At 37.8% G+C, this 22967-nt stretch overlaps 1 protein-coding gene and 1 long non-coding RNA gene across 5 annotated transcripts in view; one reads left to right on the forward strand and one right to left on the reverse strand.

Moving 5' to 3' along the window:
• Positions 1 to 9741: 9741 nt before the first annotated feature.
• PLA2G4A (phospholipase A2 group IVA) overlaps positions 9742 to 22967 on the forward strand; it is a 166312-nt gene continuing 153086 nt past the window's right edge. The window contains exon 1 of one of the 3 annotated variants that reach the window (XM_086693967.1): positions 9742 to 9978. The gene's annotated coding sequence lies outside the window, so the exon portion shown is untranslated. Of the gene's footprint in view, positions 9979 to 17163; positions 17602 to 18216; positions 18814 to 22967 lie in introns of those variants that run through there. The other 2 variants (XM_086693968.1, XM_086693969.1) reach the window with 2 other exon arrangements.
• LOC112857842 (uncharacterized) lies at positions 14450 to 18057 on the reverse strand. 2 transcript variants are annotated; one of them, XR_003223355.2, is made up of 3 exons: positions 17966 to 18057; positions 14982 to 15283; positions 14450 to 14856 (listed from the first exon to the last, which is right to left on the reverse strand). It is a non-coding gene; the product is annotated as an uncharacterized LOC112857842 (long non-coding RNA). The 2 variants fall into 2 exon arrangements; XR_015246076.1 differs by lacking the exon at positions 14450 to 14856 and having other exon boundaries at positions 14935 to 15283.

The following is a 22967-nucleotide window of genomic DNA, read 5'->3' on the forward strand; positions in this document are numbered from 1 at the left end:
ATGGATTACTTATGTATTACTATGTAATCATATATATTACTTACTATGAATAGGGCACAAATTTTATTTATTTAATAATCTTATTAAATTATCCCTATATTTAAATTAAATTAAATATAATATAAATTTAATATAGATTAAATATTAATATTTATATTAAATTATCCCTATCCCTAATTTTATTTATTTATTTTTTTAATGTTTATTTATTTTTGAGACAGAGAGACAGAGGCGAGTAGGTGAGGGACAGAGAGAGAGGGAGACACAGATTCTGAAGAAGGCTCCAGGCTCTGAGCTGTCCGCACAGATCCCGATGTGGGGCTCGAACTCGTGAACCATGAGATCTTGACCTGAGCTGAAGTCGGACGCTCAATCGACTGAGCCACCCAGGTGCCCCCAAAAAGTTCCTAATTTTAAATGGAGTCTCTGAATCATCAATCTTTTTTTTTTAAGCATTTAACAACTTTTTAAAAAATTGAAGTATGGTTGTCACACAATGTTACATTAGTTTCAGGGGTACAAAGTAGTGATATGAAATTCTGTATGTTATACTATGCTCACCCTATGTGTAGCTCCCATCTGTCACCATACAACACTATTTTAATACCATTGACTATATTCCCAATGCTATACCTTTTATCCCATGACTTATTCATTCCATAACTGAAAGCCTGTACCTCCTATTCCTTTTCATTCATTTTGTTCATCTCTCCTTCCCTCTCCCCTCTAGCAACCACCAATTTGTTCTCTATATTTATGGATCTGTTTCTGGTTGTTTTTGTTGTTGTTTATTTATTTACTTTGTTTTTTAGATGCCACATATAAGTGAAATCATATGGCATTTGTCTTTTTCTGTCTGACTTATTTCATAATGCTTTCACATGCTGTTTCATATCATAATACCTTCTAGGTCCATCCATGTTGTCACAAGTGGCAAGATATCATTCTTTTTGTGACTGAGTAATATTCCATTGTAAAGATTTATCTCATCTTCCTTAACCATTCATCTATTGATGGACACTTGGGTTGCTTCCATATCTTATCTATTATAAATAATACTGCAATAAACATAGGAGTGCATATATCTGTTTTGCTTGTTTGTTTCAAAATTTATTTATTTTGAGAGATAGAGCATGAGCAGGGGAGGGGCAGACAGAGAGGGAGAGAGGGGATCTCAAGCAGGCTCCATGCTGCCAGGCAGAGCCTGATGCAGGGCCTGAACTCACCAACCATGAGATCATGACCTGAGGCAAAACCAAGTGTTGGATGTTTCACCGACTAAGCCACCCAGGCACCCCTATCTTTTTCAGTTAGTGTTTTCTTTTTTTTTTTTCCGTTAGTATTTTCATATTATTTGGGTAGATACCCAGTAGTGGAATTACTAGATTGTATGAATCATCAATCTTATGAAAATTATCTTCTACCATATGGCCAGATAGCCATTCCCCGACAGTCTTGCTACCTGCTCTTGATCTGAGGGATGGGAGTTACCAGTACTCTGTAAATAAACAAATCACCTGGATCTTTTCTACCTTGTCTCCATGTTTGCTTCCTCTCATAATTCTCTATAACAATTTGGACTTTGCAAACATAACTGACAGGGGAGATGAAAGGAAGTAAGGATTTGAGGTTAGTAATCTCCATGCTTTGTAATGGCTGCTTTAGTATTCATAAAACTTAAAAAATTCTTTGTCGATGGAACATGAAGTCATGGTTGGGAATGGAGAAGGAGAATATACCCATAGCCAGGAGAACTCAATACAAAAGGATGGTACATGCACTTTCAAAATGTTCAACAATGAGCTTCTAACCTATTTAGTATGAATTTTTTTTAACAATAATTTAGCAGGAAATAAAACAAAGCATGTATATATTAAAACTCCAAACTTTCTCATTTCCTATTTACTTTTTCTTTGACTTCTTGGGCTCAATTTATCTGTGAATAGCCAATGGGAAATGGCTATAAAAAGACATACATAATTGGAGGTCAAATGTTTGATTTAAACTCTGACTTTGATGTTCAATCTTGGGTAAATCACTCACCCTCCCAGAGTCCATTGCATCCTGTCCTTCCAGTGGAATGATAACAACGTGGCCTGGGGCAATGCTGTCAGGACCCCAGTTCATCCCAGAGGTCACTTGCAAATCTAGTGTATGATTCCCATGTACTGGGAAGACTTTCTTCCCTAAGCACTCATGTCTGCTGCTCTGAGGACTTAAAAACAGAGGACATGTTTTATAATCCCAAATCTCTGTGTTTCCTGAGTTGTTTTTCACAACTTTCAGGGGGAAATACTGGTTCCAACTAAGAATAAACTGACTTTTTTTCAGATGTAAGTTCATGAGACAAACAGCAACTTGAAGATTAAACCATAAATCTTAATAAGACATTATTAAATATACTATGTATAAAACATTAAGCCTCTAAATTTGAACAATCTTATACAGATTATCTTCCCCTACCATGTAGTATGGTCTGATTTATTCATACAGTTGACTTTTGCTGAATTTTTTCAACCCTCCATTTCTATCCTTTCCATCTTGATAGGCTTCCTCTTCAGGAAGTCTTGACACAGTAATGACTTTGGTTTCTCCCTCCCCACATCACTGTCTCTACCCCTCAGTCTATCCTGCTGTCTTCCAGATTACTAGTTTAACAGTGTCATTTCCCCTGCTGAGATTCAAAACATCAAAATCCATCTCTGACAAGTAATTGGCTACCAAAATTAAAACAAAATGGTGCAACTAACCACTACCAACTTTGATAACTGGGAAGTTTCTTATTCACTGCAGGAAAATGTCTAAATTTCTATATTATTAAAGAATTTTTATTTTTATTTATTTTATTTTTTATAACAAATTTTAAAGCCTGACCCCCAACATACATTTCTAAATTTACCTCCCTCCTATTGCTCTCCCCACAAACTCTCATCTCCTACAATTGCCTTTGTACTTCCTGCCAACCATGAATTCCAGTCTTTGCCTTTTCTACTTAAATTTATAATAACCCATAAAATCCCAATCCTGGTTTCATGGCCCAGTTTGGGGATTTTCAGATTTAACTTAGTGCTCCTTTGTCTCTATTTCCTCCCTCTAGCACTTCCTGTTCAGGACACCTAGAATGGTTTTCAGTCATACACATCTTTCATATTTCATGCCACCAATACAGATTTCTGTGCTTGTACATTCGTCTCACACTCAGTTTCATGGCTATTTTCATCTTTCAATTCTCAATTGACATGTATCTTCAGAGAGAACTTTCCTGGACATGTTGATTTTTTTTTTTTTTTTTTTTTTGGTCACCATCTTGTCTTATTTTGTTCCTTGCCTCCCCATCCACTAGGATATAAGATCCATGAAAATATGAACTTTGTTAATGCAGTTTTCTCTCTCTCTAGCCCCTAATAATATGCTAGGCACATGATACGTAGGCAAGACTGCAGGGGAATGGCTACATTAAGTCCTGGGTAAAGTTGGACTATGTTTTCAGGACTTTTTAGGAGCCAATCTTATCACAAAACAGATAAGCTTCTTATTTTCAAGAGATGAAGTGACTTGGCCAATGAGTTTATCAGTGTAACTTAAGTTTTGCCTTCCCAAGTAAATTATAGATTTTTAAAAAGGATCTTCCAGCATAGATATTTAAAAATTATTGTATATGAGTGATCAAATGAATGAATCCTATTATTGGTGAATGGATGCTATTTATTAAATATATGTTATATCCAAAGAGAATGCTATATAAGGGTTGGCAGAACATTCCAAAACAAATGACCATATGTAACAAACCATGCATTTTTTTTTTAATAATTTATTTTTTTTTCAACGTTTATTTATTTTTGGGACAGAGAGAGACAGAGCATGAATGGGGGAGGGACAGAGAGAGAGGGAGACACAGAATCGGAAACAGGCTCCAGGCTCTGAGCCATCAGCCCAGAGCCCGACGCGGGGCTCGAACTCACGGACCGCGAGATCGTGACCTGGCTGAAGTCGGACGCTTAACCGACTGCGCCACCCAGGCGCCCACAAACCATGCATTTATTACAAAATGAGAATGACTGTTAGGTAAAATAGAAATATCTACAGAACCAAATGAAAGGGAAATTGTTTTTCTAGAACTATTATTTGTAGCAAAATAGTCACACTCTTTTCTCTCTTCTTATTTTAGTGATAAATCAAAATATTATTTGATATTATAATGCTTTCTTTAACTGTATCAAATTATAAGCAAGAACGGACATACAACTGGTTAGGATATTAGTCTTTTGTTTTTAATTCAGTTTTTGAACCAGTCTGCTGCTATTTTCAGGAAAGTAAAAGTATCTCAGTAGGATATTAACTGAGAAATATTTAATTATTTTGTGTTAGCAATGTTCTCCTCAATGGTCCTATCTATATATAAGTAAAACAGTAGGATCATTTTGTTAATTTGGAATGGATTTGATTATGATGAGTGTTTTGCTTTTTCATAGCAGTTTTTGGAATTTTGTTACAGTTGTTGTGAATTATCTCAAATTTCACTCTACCCTAAAAAACAGATTTGGGACAAACTGAGATTAAAGGTTAGATTAAATGTTATGAAATTAAATTCTAGTATGTGACTATCTTTGTTAATTGGGTGAAGATTAAGAGTTACTTGCTTTTTTTTCATTGTGTTTTCATCAGAGAACAATGACACATCAATGATATCTATATCTATATCCATATCTATCTATCTATCTATCTATCTATCTATCTATCTATCTATGTATGGAAGATTTTCCAAAGAGAAATTCTTGGGCATGACAACATATTTGGACAAATAGCAAAAGTGCTTTTGAAGATGCTTAGTCACTGGTTTTATAGACATAAGTACAGGAATGCTGTTACTATCTTAGCCCTTTTATGAAAACACTACTGACATCTCTCAGAGCTCAGTTACTTGAAGAAGCCTAGACTTTCACTTAGTAGTAATTCTTCCTACTCAGGATTACCTTCAAAGCAAAGGACATGGACTCAGATTCTCTCATGGTCATCAGCATATTTAACTTCCAAGAGCACAAGCATTTTTAAAATTCTGTTAAGTGCTGGCAAGTTGGTCTCTGATCCATGTAATTGGGCTGGTGCCCATTCTGACAGAATTGCTAAAACTAGCCAAGCATTTTCTTTACCAAATTAAGGGGGATCTTAGCAGAAAACAACTTGCTAAATTATTTCCTTGAGTAGGTTAAACGTTGGACAACTTGGCTTTGTCAAAAGTTCCTGAACGTGGTGTATCTGTAGTCCCAATTTTCTACCGTGTATTAAGTCACATTAATTGTTGAATGTATGACCCATTCTAATTGTACAATATGAATTTACAATTTGTGATAAAATCCAAAGGGATCCTGATTTGATTTTCACTTCTTTATCTGTAAGAAAAAAAGAAATATTTTTAAGGTATAATAGTAGAAGTCCATAGAAGGGTGGAGAAAACTGCATGGTAGGAGTCTGGCAATAAAATGATCTGACTTGTAGGGAAGTTTTTTCTGGGAATGAAGTCTATGGTGATGTTAAGAGGGGAAAGGAGATGCAGGGGTGAATCCCAATGATAATATATGAAAGTAATAGTAATGTAAGAGTATAAATTAATATTTCACAGCAAAATGATAAGGAAACTGTAGACATAAAAATTTTGAATATAGAAACCCAAAGATGAATGAAGGAGTTGGGAGTGGGAAGGAGAGGCAAGACAGTGACCATTTGCTGATGAAGAAGAGAGTGGTGGAATGTTCTACCCTGGCTACTTACAGGTTTCATTTCCTACCAGTGGCTCTACCACCACCACCACCGTCAGGGATTTGGTTGGCTTGGGACAAAGCTGGACAGATGGTTCAACAACACTTGCTATGAGATAGTATGATATACTGGAAAAATTGTCAAGTTTGCCAGACTTGGATTGAAATTCTAACTTCACTGCCAATTTTCTGGGTTTATGTAATATTAGGATTCCAAATAAAGGTAATAATGCCTGATTTCATGATTATAGTGAAGGATGCTACAAATGTAGTAATAATACAAACTACCTAGCTCCTTATAGGCTCTATTTAAAGAGTAACAGTGATATTACTAGTGCTTTATTTGTTATAGTCCTCTTACTATATTAAAAAAAAAATTAAGAAGGAAAACATTTTAAAGAAGTAGTACTCCTAACATGTTCAATTAAAAATAATAATTAAGAGGGGCGCCTGGGTGGCTCAGTCGGTTAAGCGTCCGACTTTGGCTCAGGTCATGATCTTGCAGTCCGTGAGTTCAAGCCCCGTGTCGGGCTCTGTGCTGACAGCTCAGAACCTGGAGCCTGTTTCGGATTCTGTGTCTCCCTCTCTCTCTGACCCTCCCCCATTCATGCTCTCTGTCTCAAAAATAAATAAACGTTAAAAAAAATTTTTTTTAATAAAAATAATAATCAAGAGAAAATTATTGCTTCCACTTTTCAGGTCAAAATATTGATGTAAGTGTATGGCTGTGGTCAATGTATATGAAAAGTACAGGTGAATCTAGTAGATATTTAGCTATTCAAATATAGTTCATATAGTTCACAAATACTTTCTAGATCTGTGCTTTCATCATGCCACCTAATTATTAAATTTATTATAAATACATTTTAATTAGAGTCTGTTCCACTCCTAATTTCTGATTAGCTTCATATTACCAGGAATTTTACTACCATTGGTGGGGGGGGAGGGCTAGAAAAACTAAACTTTCTCTTCTTTAGTAATGATGAAAATGCAGCAGCAAGTAGAATGTTATCTGGGTGTCAGGTTCCAGATATTTTTGAGCCCCAAATCGTAGATAACAGATTCAACACATATCCTTTGAGCCCCTAATGTCATGTGGACTTGGGGAGTGGGGGAAAGGGTTGATTAGAATGAAGAAGGCTTGTTTCCTGTCATCATAGACCATAAAATATTTTTGCTTTCATGGCCAAGTATAAAACAAATTGACTAGTGCTCGAATGAATGTTCTTTCTCAAGTGGAAAGATTTTTTATGCCGGAAAGGGGAGCTGGTAGAGAAATTTTCCAAAGTGGCAACTGAGTTAAGCTTTGCAGGATGATTATTTCAGTGGAATTTAAGGGAAAGGTGCGCAAGGAGAATTCATTTCTGTGCTGAGACAAAGATGAGGGTCAATTAGCTGGATGCCAAAAACAATTCACAGGTGAGAATGTCTTCGATTTTCTTTGATTCAGGAGTTTTACTAACTTGATTTTATTAGTACTTAAAGACAGGAATGACTCATATGAATGATATTCACAGACAGATAAGTAGTAAGAATACCAGGTTATTATTTTACTATAAATACAGTTGCAGAATGCACCAGAATATTCAACCATAGTGGACAAGAAGGACATATTATTCTGAGCAAATCGGTGAACATTTAGAATCTTCTCTATCTGCAGTCTGGATTAAACTTTCCTATCCAACTCTTAGCACTCTGAGTATCAATTAGCGTACTAGCTAATCATTTGCACTGAATGTATGGATTTTACTACAAATAGTATCTCATTCCTCAAGCCCAAGCTCATAGGAGACAAATCATTTTTGCGTAGTTAAGAGTATAGGATACGTGAAGCAGAAGTTGTAAAAAAAATAGAAAGCAACTTCATATAAAGAAAAGCCAATTATAAAAACATCAAGTTCTTCTTTTCTATTTTTTGAGCCATGAGTTTTGACAAGTAGGTACTTCCTTATTAATTCCTTCAGCCACTTCTAGGACTTTCCATTTGCTTACTTATCCAGTGCTAGTTATTATTAGGGCTTATTATTAGAGCTTATTATTCCCAGTCTAAAATTTTAAGATGTTGATGAGTAACAAATGGTATGAAACTCATTGACTAGTAATAATGCAAAGGGAGGGACTGGATTTAAAGGGGCTGCTACCACACCTTCAGTTTCAGATGGGTTGCACCTGTAGTCCTCCTAAATGATCTTCATTGATCACAGGCCCAGGGAAGAGGGGTCTTCAGATCTAATTGGTCCTACAGCCTGAGGCAGTCTATGCATGCAGTGTCTCTCTCACCTAGTGGAGGTGGAGGTCCTTGGAGCCAATAACATAATTTTGGAGAAAATAGGACAAAGTGAAGGTAGTAAATCTGAATTTGTACCATCCATTTACGGGTCTGTGTAAACAGTGAGATCATAGGTAAGGAGCCAAAATGGATGTGGGCACAGAGGACACAGAGTGAAGCAATGGGAAGTGGTCTATATCAGTTATAGAGAGGGGGAGACATACTTGCAGAAGCTTTTGTTCACTGCAAGTATGGAGATAAGTCGGTCTCATTTAGGAAGTTTACAAAGAGGCAAACATCTCCCCATATATTTTCACTCTAGCCATAGCATATACTGAATTTTTCTTTAAAAGCCTTTCATCAAAACATTTTCCTATTTTTAACATGTAACATATTAGAAATCCTCTCTCTCCGAATATTGAGAGCTACAACTTTTGATTATCAAACTGACTAGAACAGTATGAAGCTCATGAAAAGGGAGTCTTTTTCGGTCAGAGTCGTAGGATGAACTTGCCCTGTGAAACATACTCTTTCACCAATTATACCGGGGGAGGGGTGAGAAATAGCAACGTGTTCTCTGCTCCTCTGTTGCACACACACCACGTTTCAAGAAATTCAGGGTCTTCTTTGAAAAGAAAAATATCTTGATCCCCTGAGACACTACAGGCCTTTTTTAGGAAGGAGAGATTTATAGTATGCCAGGTTGCATTTATGGGGGGAAAAAAACCCAAAAAACAAAAAGGAGTTGGTTCTTGGGCTGCAGAAAGCAGATGATCGAGAAGCCATAATGACAGAGTTTGCAGAAATTACATTCTTTGAAAATGTTACAAGAGAGCTAGGAGAATGTGCTCAGTATTTGATTAAAAGCAAAACTAGAAGGTCCTGAAAACATGATATACTAAATGAATATGTCAATCTTTAAAGACACTGATCCATTCTTGCGGAATTTGGATAAATCTAAATAGTACACCTCCCTTATTACTGTGATACCAGGTTTTTCAATTTGTGTTGCCAACTTGTAATTTAACGTGATTTGATTTTTCCCTCTATATCTCAACAGGTGTATTACAGCCTTTGGTATGCTCTTAATCCTAAATTTACACTCAGTTACCAACTCAGGTGTTTTGAGTTTGGGGAGGAAATATTTGAGTAGATTATATACTTTCAAAATATATTCAGTATTGTTTTATTTCAGTTTAAAACTAGGTTGACTTTTATTATGTATCATATATATAAAGTTATTATATATATTATAAAGAGGTAATGGGATACTACAATTGTAGTCAATTTACCAAATTAGAAAATTTTTAAATGTGTTAATTAATAAACCTATAATTATCTAACCCAGTGATCTAACCCAACGATTATATCATACTGATATTTTTCCATTGCATTTTTAAAAATTTAAATCCAGGTTAGTTAACACATAGTGCAATAATTAAAGTGGTCTTCTATTGTTCTTCAGAATGTATCCATTTTATATTTTCGTTTGTTATAAACTTTGCCCTTTTAAAGAATGCAAAAATGCTCTAGGTTATTCATCTTTTCAATTTTGTTACTTGTTGGGGTGGGGGGGAGAGGAAGCTGTAACTACTTAAAGACAAGACGTGCTTCCAGACACATACACACAGAGACACACAGTAGCATCCACGTGGTTTCGGACCAGCTCACTTACATACTATTTAAGCATGTTTTGGGACTTCAGACTCCGGTTCTGAGAAGCTAACATTTACATTTAAGATATCCGCTTTTTCGAGAACATTGCTTTCTCTCGCTTCGTCTTTCATTCCACCTTAAAACAGCTGCGAAGACTGAAGAAAACCAGCCCACAGTTTAGCCCCTCCTACCAAGGATTGGGCTTGAACTTCTCTGTCGTCCCAGGCTGAAAAAGGATCCTGACAGAAAGCTAGAGGCATAAAGGAGCCTGAAGAATCTCATGTAACTCTGGGAACAGTAAGCAATATATTTACTCTTGCCCCACTCACTTCTCTCCCCCACGCTCCTTAGCTTTTAAGTTCGTATCTGACTTGGAAGGGAGAAAGGACGGAGGGAAACCTGTGGTTCGCTGCTTTACAAAGTCTGCCTCTCCTCTGCCTTTTGGAAAGGAGACTTAGATCAGGGCACTTAATTTCATCGTAACAAATGCCAGCTTGCTTCCCGGGGTCTAAAGGCATGGGCGAATGGAACGACAAGGGGTTTCCCTTACTTAGAGCCCCCAAAGAAAGCGACCGTTCGACAGGGCAGTGAGGTGGCTCTTGTTAGAGCTCCACGTGATGCCTCCCTGAGGTTACCTATCCCGGACTAGAGCGGTGTGGTTTTTTGACAGCCACTAAGACTCCTTAGCGATGGAGTCTGTGGGCTCTGTTAACGTTTTAATTTAAAAAAAAAAAAAAAAAAAAAAAAAGTCGTTTCGATTACTTATGCAAAGCGTTCCTGTGTTTTCCATATGCTGCAGTGTCAGGAGAAAAGAAAAACAATGTTGAAAAAGGAATTGTAAAACCACTGGTATTCTGATTTGCCCTTCCCTAAGTTAATTGACGAGCCTGGAGAACAGAGCTAGATCCTGAACAAGTTTTGAGCAAATAACAAAGTTAAGTTTTGAGTGTGGATACTATTTTGGTAACTTTGTTTTAGAAAAAGTTAAAAAAGGCATTTGGCTTTGAAATAAGAGTGGCTTAACCTATGTAAGTCTCCTAGAACTTACAATCATTGGAGTGTTAAAAATAATGATTTTCATCTCAAAAAGTAGAACAAGAAACGCTGGTCACACTGGTTGATGATGTAAGCATTTATTCGGCCAAGGCACATGGAGAGTATATACTAGAGGCATCTCATTTGGATGGGTGTCAGTTCTTGGTTAGGATGTTTGCATATACAACCCTTTGAGTTCAAGGAGGATTTGTGTTTTATTTCTGTTTGTTTCAGAAATTTGGAATTGAAGCTGAAGAGATATTTGCAGGGAATCGTAGTGAAACAAACCCTGTTAAGAATTTTAAAATTTTATTCCTGGAGGTCCCTAGACCCTGCCAACCAAGTTTGATGTTGGGATAAGAAGCAAGTATTTGCTTCTTTCACTGAGCAAAGGAAGAGTTAAATTTTAAATTAAGCAATAATTGTGAAATGCACAGAGAAGTGTGCATTCTGCATTTGCTCAAAGCAGCTTTGCAGACTTCCTGAAAGGGAAGCACATTTTATGGAACAAGAAACTAAGAAACTTATTTAATAATTTTCCTTTTCCTACTTAAACATAAATGCAAAACACCCCAATTGTGACTTACAGTCCTTTTAACATTGTAAGTCACTTTTGAAGTATTTTGCATTTGGATTTTAATAGGAAAAGGGAAATTATTAAATAGATTTCCTAGTACCTGATAAAGAGTTCATTCCGTAGAGATAATTTGGCCTGTGTTCTTAACCCAGCAGTGTCTTTCCTGGTGTCACTACTTAGAAAGCAAAATCATAAAGCCATGTCATTTGTATATTAAAACACAAGTTCTAGGAATAAAAAGAGGAAGACAGAGTTAGCTGTGGTTCCTTTTCCTCTCATAAGCCTTGTAATTACCTTCAGTGTTTTCCCCTCCTCTTGCTTGCAAACTTTATAGCTCTAATTTTTCTCAACTTTGCTTTTTTTTTTTTAAATCACAGACCCTTTTACAAATCTTGTGAAATCTATAGACCATTCCCCAGAATAACGCACGTATACTCTTCCAAAATGTACAAATTTGGAAACACCATTAGGAAGATCACAAACCCGCCGAAACAATTCATGTCACATGCACATGTAGTACTTCTTAGAACTTTGGAGTTTTCTACTAATATCAAATAATTAGCAAATCATTTCACTGATAAGAAGAATTGTTAAACAGTGAATATTGCAGTGCCCATACTGTCATTCATTCATTAGTGTTCTGGGACTCTAAGCAGTGTGGTGTAATGGAAAAAACTACCAAGTGACCTGGATTCTATACTGAACCCCAGTAATAATTAACTGTGTAATATTAAGTTTGCCATTTTTCTGTAACATCTGGTATTTTTAATTGTTGATGCAGTACATAAAACAAGTAGGAAAATAAGATACAAGTTATATTTTATTGGGTTATGGGATGTCTGTATTTGCTGTTTTTATTCCAAAATTCCTAACAATATTTCCCTGCACGATTGTTTTATAATATTCTTGTTTATTACAAAGATAATTCATACTCACTGCTTAAATTTCATTAAATATAGAAAATTGCAAAGGAGGAAAGGAAAAAATGACCTATAATCCACTCAAGGGCTATTTTTTAAATTTTTTTCAATGTGTATTTATTTTTAAGAGAGAGAAAGAGAGAGAGATACACAGTATGAGCAGAGGAGGGACAGAGAGAGGGGGAGACAGAATCTGAAGTAGGCTCCAGGCTCTGAACTGTCAGCCTAGAGCCCTTTGTGGGGCTGGAACTCATGAACAGTAACATCATGACCCGAGCCCAAGTCGGACATTCAACCACCTGAGCCACCCAGGTGCCCCTCCTCAAGGGCTATTTTTAAAATGTCATTCATTCATTCATTCATTCATTCAGTCAACAAATATTTATTAACTATTAGGCATCAGTACAGAGACAAAGAGACAGGAATTCATTTATATACATCTGTTTATACTTCTAGACATTTTTCTATACATACACTCACAGGTACATTTTACAAAATTGTGATTACATTTGTTAAAAGGTAAGCTGAAGCATATCAAAAAATTTTTTAAGTTTATTTGAGCAACAGTTAAGTGGAATGGGACAGTGCCAAACAAAAGTGGACAGAAGCACTTCCCCAGCAGGCTCTCCAAAAAGAGACTTCTATCAAGAAGGAGTGGAATCAATGTAACAAAATTATCGATTGGCTATAGTTTAAAGCCTAGTTGGCTGTTTGTGATTGGTTGTCCTTAGGTTTCACTATGTAGGGTGTTTTTAGACGGTGTTGGACTTTGGTTTGCTTATGTAGACCACCAAGGCATTAGTGTCACCTTATCTAATGGCCTCCTTATTTCATTAGTTTAACACACTACTCTTGCTATTTTATAACGTGCTTACCCCTCAGGCATGATATTGTCTGTTAAAACATGATTTTTTTTATCCTTGTGTATAAGTTTGTGTTCATTCTTATCTGAAGCAAATATTGAGTCCCTGCTGTGTGCCAGGTACTGGACAAGTAATGGCTATCTACCCATGAATAAGAGTGCTTCTCACCAGCATGTAATTTTTGGACTGTGGACATGTTATATTGGCTGATCATTGATTTTTGGATATTCAGGTGGATTTGTTTTCTACTATTACAAATAACGTTTCAGCAAAGACCCTTATGTAAATGTTTGTGCACAACTTTGGATAGATTGTACTTCCTTTGGATAGATTCTTAAGAGTGGGTTTTTTTTTTCCTTTTTTTTAAATTTTTTTTTAACGTTTATTTATTTTTGAGACAGAGAGAGACAGAGTATGAACGGGGGAGGGTCAGAGAGAGAGGGAGACACAGAATCTGAAACAGGCCCAGGCTCTGAGCTGTCAGCACAGAGCCCGACGCGGGGCTTGAACTCACCGACCGCGAGATCGTGACCTGAGCCGAAGTCGAACGCTTAACCAACTGAGCCACCCAGGCACCCCCGCCCAGGTTTTAACAAAAGTTCACTACTTACAAGTTGTAAGATCTTAAGCCAGTTGCTTTATCAAAGCACTCTTTTCTCCACTGTAAATAGGAGTAATAATAATAATTGAGTGTTTGAAGTATTCTCAAAAATGCTCAACAGAATTTCACGGAAGGTTAGCAATTATTGTTGCCATTTTGCTCTTGAGAAAAATTGTATCAATTTAGAAGCAGTATGCGAGAGAACTTCCCTATGCTAACGCTAACACCGTGTTATCAGTCACATGGGACAAACAACAATAAATCCAAAAATTTAGTTGTTATATGAAAAATGGTATCTTGTTCAAATGTATATTTTTTTCAGAAATAAGGTTGGGCAATTTTATACTGGCCACTCATGTGTCTTTGTTTATGAATTGCCTCTTTCAATGTGGTTTTTAAATCCTTTATTTTTCAGTTTTCATTTTGAATATGGTAAATATCAATAGAAATAACTCACATAATCATGGGGCGCCTGGGTGGCTCAATTGGTTGAGTGTCCGACTTCGGCTCAGGTCATGATCTCATGGTCCGTGAGTTCGAGCCCCACGTCGGGGCTCTGTGCTGACCGCTCAGAGCCTGGAGCCTGCTTCAGATTCTGTGTCTCCCTCTCCCTGCCCCTCCCCCCTCATGCTAGGTGCCTCTCTCTCTCTCTCTCTCTCTCTTTCTCTCTCTCTCTCTGTCAAAAATAAATAAACATTAAAAAAATTTTTTTAAAAAGAAATAACTCACATAACCAAAGGCCTTATTAAAGGTCCTCAATAGGTTGATGGGGGGTGGGAAGGAGGGGAGGGTGGGTGATGGGTATTGAGGAGGGCACCTTTTGGGATGAGCACTGGGTGTTGTATGGAAACCAATTTGACAATAAACTTCATATATTGAAAAAAAAAAAAGGTCCTCAATAATTTTGAAATGTTGGGGGGGGTCTTAATATCAAAGGCTAAACATTAAACTGGAAATACAAATTCTATAACTATTGCTTTTCTCAATTTTGGAAAATTGTTCTTATTGTCGCCTGAAACCTGTTCTTTAAAAATGGGTGAGATGCATAGAAAAATGAAAGAAAGCCATTTTTATTCTCATAGACTGTCATAGTCTACAAAACCAGAGAAATTGAGGAGGGTTCAGGGAAGTGGGCCAAAACCCTTGTAGAATGTCCCACAGCTCCAGGAACATCTCGACCTGTTTCATGTAGAGAAGATGAAGACTAAGGGTTACACGATTCTTTATAAAGGTTTTGTAGGAAAAATAGCATCCATATTTGTCGAGAACCAACTTATTTATTTATAATTTTTTTGAATGCTTACAAAAGCAGAGACAGAATCTGAAGCAGGCTCCAGGGTCTGAGCTGTCAGCACAGAGCCTGACGCCGGACTCAAATCCATGAACCGCACAAACCGTGACATCATGACCCGAGCCAAAGTCGGCCGCTTAACCGACTGAGCACTCTGGGAAGAAAATGAATTTATTAGCATCTCTTCATCTACTCATTGACGCTTAGGGTGGGGACAGTTGGGGGGACCCAACGGTTGGTTGGTTCTGGAGTCCTTTCCAAAGAGGACGGTAACCAGAGCAGACACTGTTCTGATCTTCTGATACTTGCACCTGCCTGAGAAAAAAAGAGATGCACCAAAATTTTGCTGCTCTTGCTGTGTGAATCTCAGTGTTTTTGATCCTTTCTGATTCTTAGTCTACCTTTACAACCTTGTTTGGAAGTATGGTTTATCTCCACTTTGTACAAATATCATTTTTAATTTGTTGAAACAGCAGGGTAATCCATTTTGTAGACTTTTTACATGTATTTGGTTCAATATTATGAAAGTATTGAGAAAAGAAATTTAAAGCAATTATGTAAGAATTTACAGAAAAGCAGTTTGGGGAAAAGGGCCTACAGATGCATGCAGCTGTGAGGACATGCTGTATAGGCACCTGCATCTGTAATTAAGATGTCTTTTTTTATGACTTAATTTTATTTATTTAGAGAGAGAGGGTGTATAAGCAGGGGAGGGGCAGAGGGAGAGAGAGAGAGAGAGAGAGAGAGAGAGAGAGAGAGAGAGAGAATCCCAAGTAGGAGCCACAGTGCAGAGCCAATGTGGGGCTTGAACTCACAAACTGCAAGGTCATGACCTGACCTGAAGCCCGAGTTGGACACTTAATTGGCTGAGCCACCCAGGTGCCCCTGTAATTAAGATTTCTTAATGTCCATCAGTCCCTTGTTATATATACCGTAAACCTCAAACGGGTATTGTATTCCTTTCCATTCAACTGTCATGAAGAAGAGGCAGATGAATTTAAAATTGATGGAGGTCACAAATTTAGATCTTAAAAAGGTAACACCAGAGTTATCGGTAGTTCATGGCACAGTCTTCTAAATCACTGCTTTCAATATGTAATGGGAATTCATGTTCCGATAAGAACTTCAAAGTATTGTTAGACCCTTGATCCCTAGCAGAAGATGGTACTAACATGTTTTAGGAAGATGCCACATAGCAAAAATTCTCATTTAAAGAGATTTCTTGGTTAGTTAACAATTTAACTGCAGATTTTTAAGATGGTTGCTTATAGTCTACCACTTGGTACTTATTTTTTGAGGTGGTGTTCACCAAGGATTTATATTTTAAATACATGAAAGCTCATAATATTTATATGGGATTTTTTTCTTACCCTTACCACTAATGATGTCTCTGCTATCAATGAAAAGTAATAAAAGAATCAACTTTGTGAGACTCCTTCAGTGTTTGCAGAAATTCTTCCTGTTGAAATTATTTACTTATTTATTTTTAAAGTTTACTTATTTTGAGAGGGAGTGAGCGAGAGTAGGGGGGAGGGGCAGAGAGAGAGGGAAAGATTGAATCTGAAGCAGGCTCTGTGCTATCAGTGAGGAGCCCAGTGCGGGCTCAGTCTCACAAATGATGAGATCATGACCTGAGCCGAAATCAAGAGTCAGATGCTTACCTGACTGAGCCACCCAGGTGCCCCTAAATTATGTTTTAGATTGGCAGATTGGTTTGGTTGATTAATACCTCGTGAACAATTGTCAGAATGAAAAGAACACACTTGTATAAATCATAATTTTCTATGAGGAAAATACTGTTTTATTAATATGGTATATAGCACTCCTAGAAAAATGGTAGGAAAAATATATCTTTTTAATACTTAGAAAAAGAACAGATATTAAAGGAAACAATTTAGAAAATCTGCGCTCTCTCTGTCACTTAAGAATTTTACTTGCTGAGGGGTGCATAGGTGGCTCAGTCGGTTAAGCCTCTGACTCTTGGTTTCAGCTCAGGTTACAATCTTACAGTTTATGAGTTTGAGCCTCGCGTGGGGCTCTGTGCTGACAGCTCAGAGCCCGGAGCCTGCTTTGGCTTCTGTGTCTCCTCTGTCTGCTCCTCCCCTGCTCACGCTCTATCTCTCAACAATAAATAAACATAAAAAAAAAAAAAAAGAATTTTACTTGTTGGGTTAAAAAGAAAAATCCAGAGCTAATATTACCAGGAATTGGTGATCACTGGGCTGTATGCATTTACTCCCTCACCAATTCAGGAAGTTTTAATTCAGACTGACTACGTGCTAGGCACCGTGATCCCTGTAGGGGAGACCTGGGTGAATAAAGCAGGTGTGATTAATTCCCTCTTGGAAGAGAGAGTCAATAATTAAGCAAACAATAAACAGATGATAAAGGAAGCAACCTGATTCCAACAGTTGAGAATAATCTGGAGAGGGGCAGGACAGAAAAGTTTCCCTGAGGTGAAACGTAAGCATAAAGTGAGGCTGTGAGGGATGAGAAGCCAAGAGAGAGGAGAGAGCGTAGGAGGTGAATGGAGAGAGAAGGGTGTGGCTTGCGCTGGGGGCTCCAGGCAAAGCACTGGTACCTGAGCCTGCGAGAAAGCAAGCAAGAAGCTGGGTGGAAAACCAGAGATTGGGGTAATGTTGTGGGTGCAAAGGAAGCAAAGTGGTTCCAGGGAAACAGAGGGTAGAAAAGTGATTTCACTTGAAAACTTGGTGGTCATTAGTGATCTTGATTAAGAGCAGTTTCAGTGGAGTGATGGGGACAGAAAGTGTGCGTGAGGCTGCCCGTGGATGGAGGGGTGAGGACTCTGGGAGCATGGATACCCTGTGAACAACTGGCCCTCTGGAGAAATCTGTTGGTAAATGCAGCAGAAACATGGAAACATGGAGGGAGGAGGAATATGAAGCAGAGGGACTTCTATGGGCTTGCTCATCAGGTCATCAGGAGAAAGTCATTTTGTTTGTTCAGAAAAGAGAGGTATGACTATCATGTACTTACAGAAGAGAGAGGGCTTTTGTGTCCCAAGAGCCACTTGCGGGGTCAGGTCTCTTAACACGAGGAGGAATTCTGCTTCCTTGGTGAAGGCAAACAGGACTCAAGTGCAAGTACAGGGAGTTTGCTGATTTGGTGGTGGGAAGATAAGACACTTCCCTCTGGTGTTTTCTCAGCGAAGGGAGATGAGGTCACCAGCTAAGAGAGGGGGGTGGGGAGGGGCACGGTGGAGAAGAAAGCCATTTTCTAGAATGGGGATGCAAATTCACAGGAAAAACTTAGAAAGATACTGTGTAGTGTCCAGGGCCTCTGTGAATGTTGAGAGTGTGAACCGAAAATAAAACCAGTCTGCCAGGTGATGTGGTTTTTCTCTAGCTAAATGCTAGGAGCAAACCCAGAGAAGCTAGAATGGCTGAATTCTTCTAGAGTGGGAGTTTTGAAAGCAAGCAAGCAAGAAAATCTGGAAATCCTTAAGATGAACAGGCAGTACCCTGAGCCAAAACACAAAATGAAAACAAAACACCTAAAACAATGCATAGAAATTCATGAGCTTATAGAATACAGATCTTTTTATCTAAGGTAATTATTAACTAGCAGGGAGTAATTACAAGTTGGCTTGATTTCCAGCATTTTGTAGGAAGGGATTGAATTTGTTGCTTTCACTCTTGTTGGATTCTTACCTTTCCAGTTGCCTGGACTGGATATCACTTTGGCAAATCTCAATGCCTTTACCTGCTCCAGGAGCCATCATACTGGGCTTTTTACTCTTCTTGTCTTAGTTGCTAGAACTGTCATTGTCATTTTAAATTCTGATTGCCTAACAGTTGCTGTGCCGGCCTTTATTGGGTGCCTAGGTAAGTTCTTATGTCTGCCTTATATCCTACCCTTCGGCTTTCCTCAGCTTTTGCTTACTTCTCCAGGCTCCTGGAAGCCATCAGTGCTCCCTCAAGATAGTTTAGTGCTTTATAGAATTTGAACCATTACAGCTCTATAGTAGAAGGCTGGCCAAAACATGTGGTAGTAATAATCGACCATCAGAAAAAGTTTTTCTTTTATAGCCTATCAGGATGTTCTTTCATCAACCTGAAATACATCCTTGATTTTGCAACTAAAAGTCATTTCCTTTTCTTTTTTAATCCTTAGAACTTCGGAGAACAGCTGGTTACCATAATCGACATGTTTTTTTCAGGAATGAAAATATTATTGAAATATTGACTCTTACATTTCTTCAAAGTTTAGAAGAAAATCTTGTTGTTTTTTCAAAATTCATTATATATATATTTATATATATAATTTATATATATATATAATTTATATATATATATAATTTATATATATAAATATATATATATTTGTAAATCCTTACAATATTAAAGTTCTTTAGTTTTGCACTAAGGATGGCTGGGCACTTTCCTGAATGAGAGCAATGAGTCTGTGTGGGTCAAGCCTGGCAACATGCAGAGGAGGGGAAGCTCTTTGTGGTCAAATGCACTTACGTTTGCATCTGGCTCGGACTTTTTCCAGATGCACTGCTTGCCACTCAAGGTTCTTCTCTGGCCTCCTTTCCTCCTACCTCAGTGAGACATGCCATGAATTGGAAAGTCATTCTGTACTTTATTCCTGGGTTCTGGCCATATTTGTTAGGCTGTGGTTTAGATGTAGTTATCTAACTTCTTCCTGTCCAAAAATAAAGGGGACATCTGCAAACTGAAGGGGAGAGTGTAGCACTGTTTTTGTTCATATTTTTTGCAAGCTCACTGGGAGGGAGGGACATTTATGTCACCAGCAGAGAAGCTCAGTAGAAATATTCTTACAGACTCTACCAATGTCCTTGGTACTGTTCTCTAGCTTGTTGCTCAAAGGTTGAGAAAATGTAAATTTCCTATTTTGAAGCAAATGATGGTGTTTCTAATTTATTCCAGCCTGTGTTTTTTTACATGCAACGTCTAAATATTCAGATTGGGTTTACACATTCATTATGGTGCTAGCAGTGGTAGATAGCACAAAAAAGAACTGTTTTTTTTTTGTTTTGTTTTTTGTTTTTATCATTTTACCCTTTATGGTGCTGTGAGCTCTTCTGTCCTCAACAATTTTACGTTGAACTTTAGAACTTTAGTTTCACAGAAGTAGAGGGGGAAAACATACCGCAAGTCTCTGAAGCATATATAAGTATCATATAAGGGGTCTACTAGACTGCATAGACTCCATGTATTTTGATAAAATCAGTTTTCTTTGTAATCCAATGTTTTTATTTCATGAACTTTATAATGTCATATTCTACTCAGGGGTTAGCTTTGCCAGATGGCCAGAGTGAGTGGTCCGTGGTACAAAAAAGATCAAGAACTCCTGAGGGTATTGCCTTCAAATGCACATTTACACAGCTCTTCATCCTTCAAAAGACGGGGTTTCCGGTTTATTTTAAAAAGTGGGGGCGCCTGGGTGGCGCAGTCGGTTAAGCGTCCGACTTCAGCCAGGTCACGATCTCGCGGTCCGTGAGTTCGAGCCCCGCATCAGGCTCTGGGCTGATGGCTCAGAGCCTGGAGCCTGTTTCGATTCTGTGTCTCCCTCTCTCTCTCTGCCCCTCCCCTGTTCATGCTCTGTCTCTCTCTGTCCCAAAAATAAATAAACGTTGAAGAAAAAAAAAAAAAAAAGTGAATTGCCATTCACAGTATCTAGAACCAAATTTCTAAAGCTCCTTACAACCTGAGAAAAGAACAGTGGATTTGAATTCCTATTTCATGTAACACAATCCAGGACAAGTAGAATGCTCGTTTCCAGCTTAGTGGTTTCACTTCCTGGTAGTGCCTCGGATGGGTGGGTGTATGGCTCCTCTTATCTTCCACAGTCCTGCTATATTTATTTGTCAAACTTTTCCACTTCAAGTTCACAGTCAACATCCATATTTTAACTACCTCACTAGCTGCCTGAAATAGTTATTGTGTTAGTTGAAGAGTGAAACAAACCCAAAATGTTGATAATTTCATTCAGTAATAAAATGGTTCTCATGAAACATTTAAGCCAACATGACGATTTTCCTGGGGGTTTTCCCTAGACTGTTTACTTTAGAAAAAAGATATGGCTTTCCCCTCCTGTGGCAATCTTGAGTACGTCATGAAAAAAGGGCAGCAATTAAAGGGGAGTGGAACCCTCAACAAAACACAAATACTCTCTAGGGGAGCATTTTTTGCAAACCTCCTGGTCTGGAGAGAGAAAGCTGTGGAAGTAAACATGCTTCTCAAAACATTCTCTTTTTGCTAGCGTTTTGTGTCATGTCATTAGGTATATTTAAAAAGTGGTAACACCAAGGGCATTATTGTATCTGTTTCTTTTAAGTAAAAGAACGTTATTCTACGTTTTCTGAAAATGAACCTAATACAGTTAACACTTGTCAATGTGGTATTATTCCATACTCGCCTATGTGGCAAGAGGAATTTTTTTTTTAAATAGTCCATCTCATATTTGCAAGTTAACATCTTATAACTATAATTCAAATTCGGAAAAGTGTAAAAGATGAAAATGACTCTTTAAAAACTTTATTTGACCAACCATAGAAATTCAGTTTTTCATTTCTCTCAAATTCATATCTTGAGTCTATTCTGCAGCATCAAATAATAACTTGGCAACTTCAGATTTTGGTCAGGCTAAAATATATATATATATCCTTTTTATTTTGGATGCATCTCCTTTTTAGCCTGAGTATGTGAAGGGCAGGGGAGAGGAGGGAATGTGGTAGGGTATAAAGAAAGAGTAGCTGGTTGAGAGTGAAAGACTTTGTTCAGCTGTTTCTCCTACTGGGTGAACTTGGCTAGTGTCAAGAGGAAAAATTTCTTTCTACCCTTCAAGATTCTTTTGGCTGGTCTACGAATTAAATTGTCATGAGACAGATTAACAAAAGAAAAAAAACCCCAAAGTTTAATTATGTGTGCATAGAAGCAAGTCCTAAAGAAATGACCAGGGTAGGCAGTTTGTATACTTTTTAGACAGAGACAATAAATCTGTGAGAAATAGGACAAAGAAAACCTATGTTTAGGCACCTTAATTGATAAGGAATCCTAAACTAATTTGGGTTGGGGTACTAAATTAGTAAAAGTAACAAAGATTGTTCAAATAGCCTGAAAAGCTCGGAATTCCCTATCTTTGGTGATGGGGATGTCTCTCTTTACCTTCTGGTCCAGTGAGGGTACCTTTCACATGGGAGATTTATTTCCTGCTTTCTGTAGACAAAGGTGGGGGTGGGAGGGTGGGATGTGGCAGTCAGAGTGTTCTTTTTGCATTGGCTATTTCTTAAGTAACTTTTATTTTAAAGTAATCAACATGCATGGGCTCCAGGGTGGCTCAGTTGGTTAAGCATTTGACTTCGGCTCAGGTCATGATCTTGCAGTTTGTGAGTTCCAGCCCCGCGTTGGGCTCTGCTCTAACAATTCAGAGCCTGGAGCCTGCTTCAGATTCTGTCTGTCTGTCTGTCTGTCCTCTCTCTCTCTCTCTCTCTCTCTCTCTCTCTCTCTCTGCCCCTCCCCCACTTGCACTCTGTCACTCTCACAAAAATAAACATTAAAAAAAATGAGAAAAACAAAAAAAAACCCTTAAAAATAAATAAACAAAATATTCAATACGCCAAAGTGGCACATTTTGGAGCAGTCTGCCCTTGGTCTCTCCACTAGGTTTGTTTATACCTTTAGGCCTCAGCTCGTATATTTGCACAAAGAAGTTCTGCCTGGGTGGTAGTTGTGCATATTTCTTCCAATTTTAAAATTTTGTGAACTGAACATACACTGAGAATGTGGCTTGGTTTTGGCCATCTAGAGATGAAACAATGGAAAATAACAGCAAACCAGAGAGTCAAGGAAAGAAAAGCTAAAAACTGGCTCAGGGGTGATGCAACATTCTTACTTTGTTTGTAATGCAGCGTGTGAAACTGGGCAGGCCAGTTTCCTCAGCCCTTGCAATAGGTTCATCTAGATTAGACTTCCCAATTGTGAAGTGGTGGAATGAATTGTTATGCATTGTG

The sequence above is a fragment of the Puma concolor genome, chromosome E4 (assembly GCF_028749965.1).
Source record: "Puma concolor isolate L17-30 chromosome E4, mPumCon1.1.hap2, whole genome shotgun sequence".
NCBI classification, from domain to species: Eukaryota; Metazoa; Chordata; class Mammalia; order Carnivora; family Felidae; genus Puma; species Puma concolor.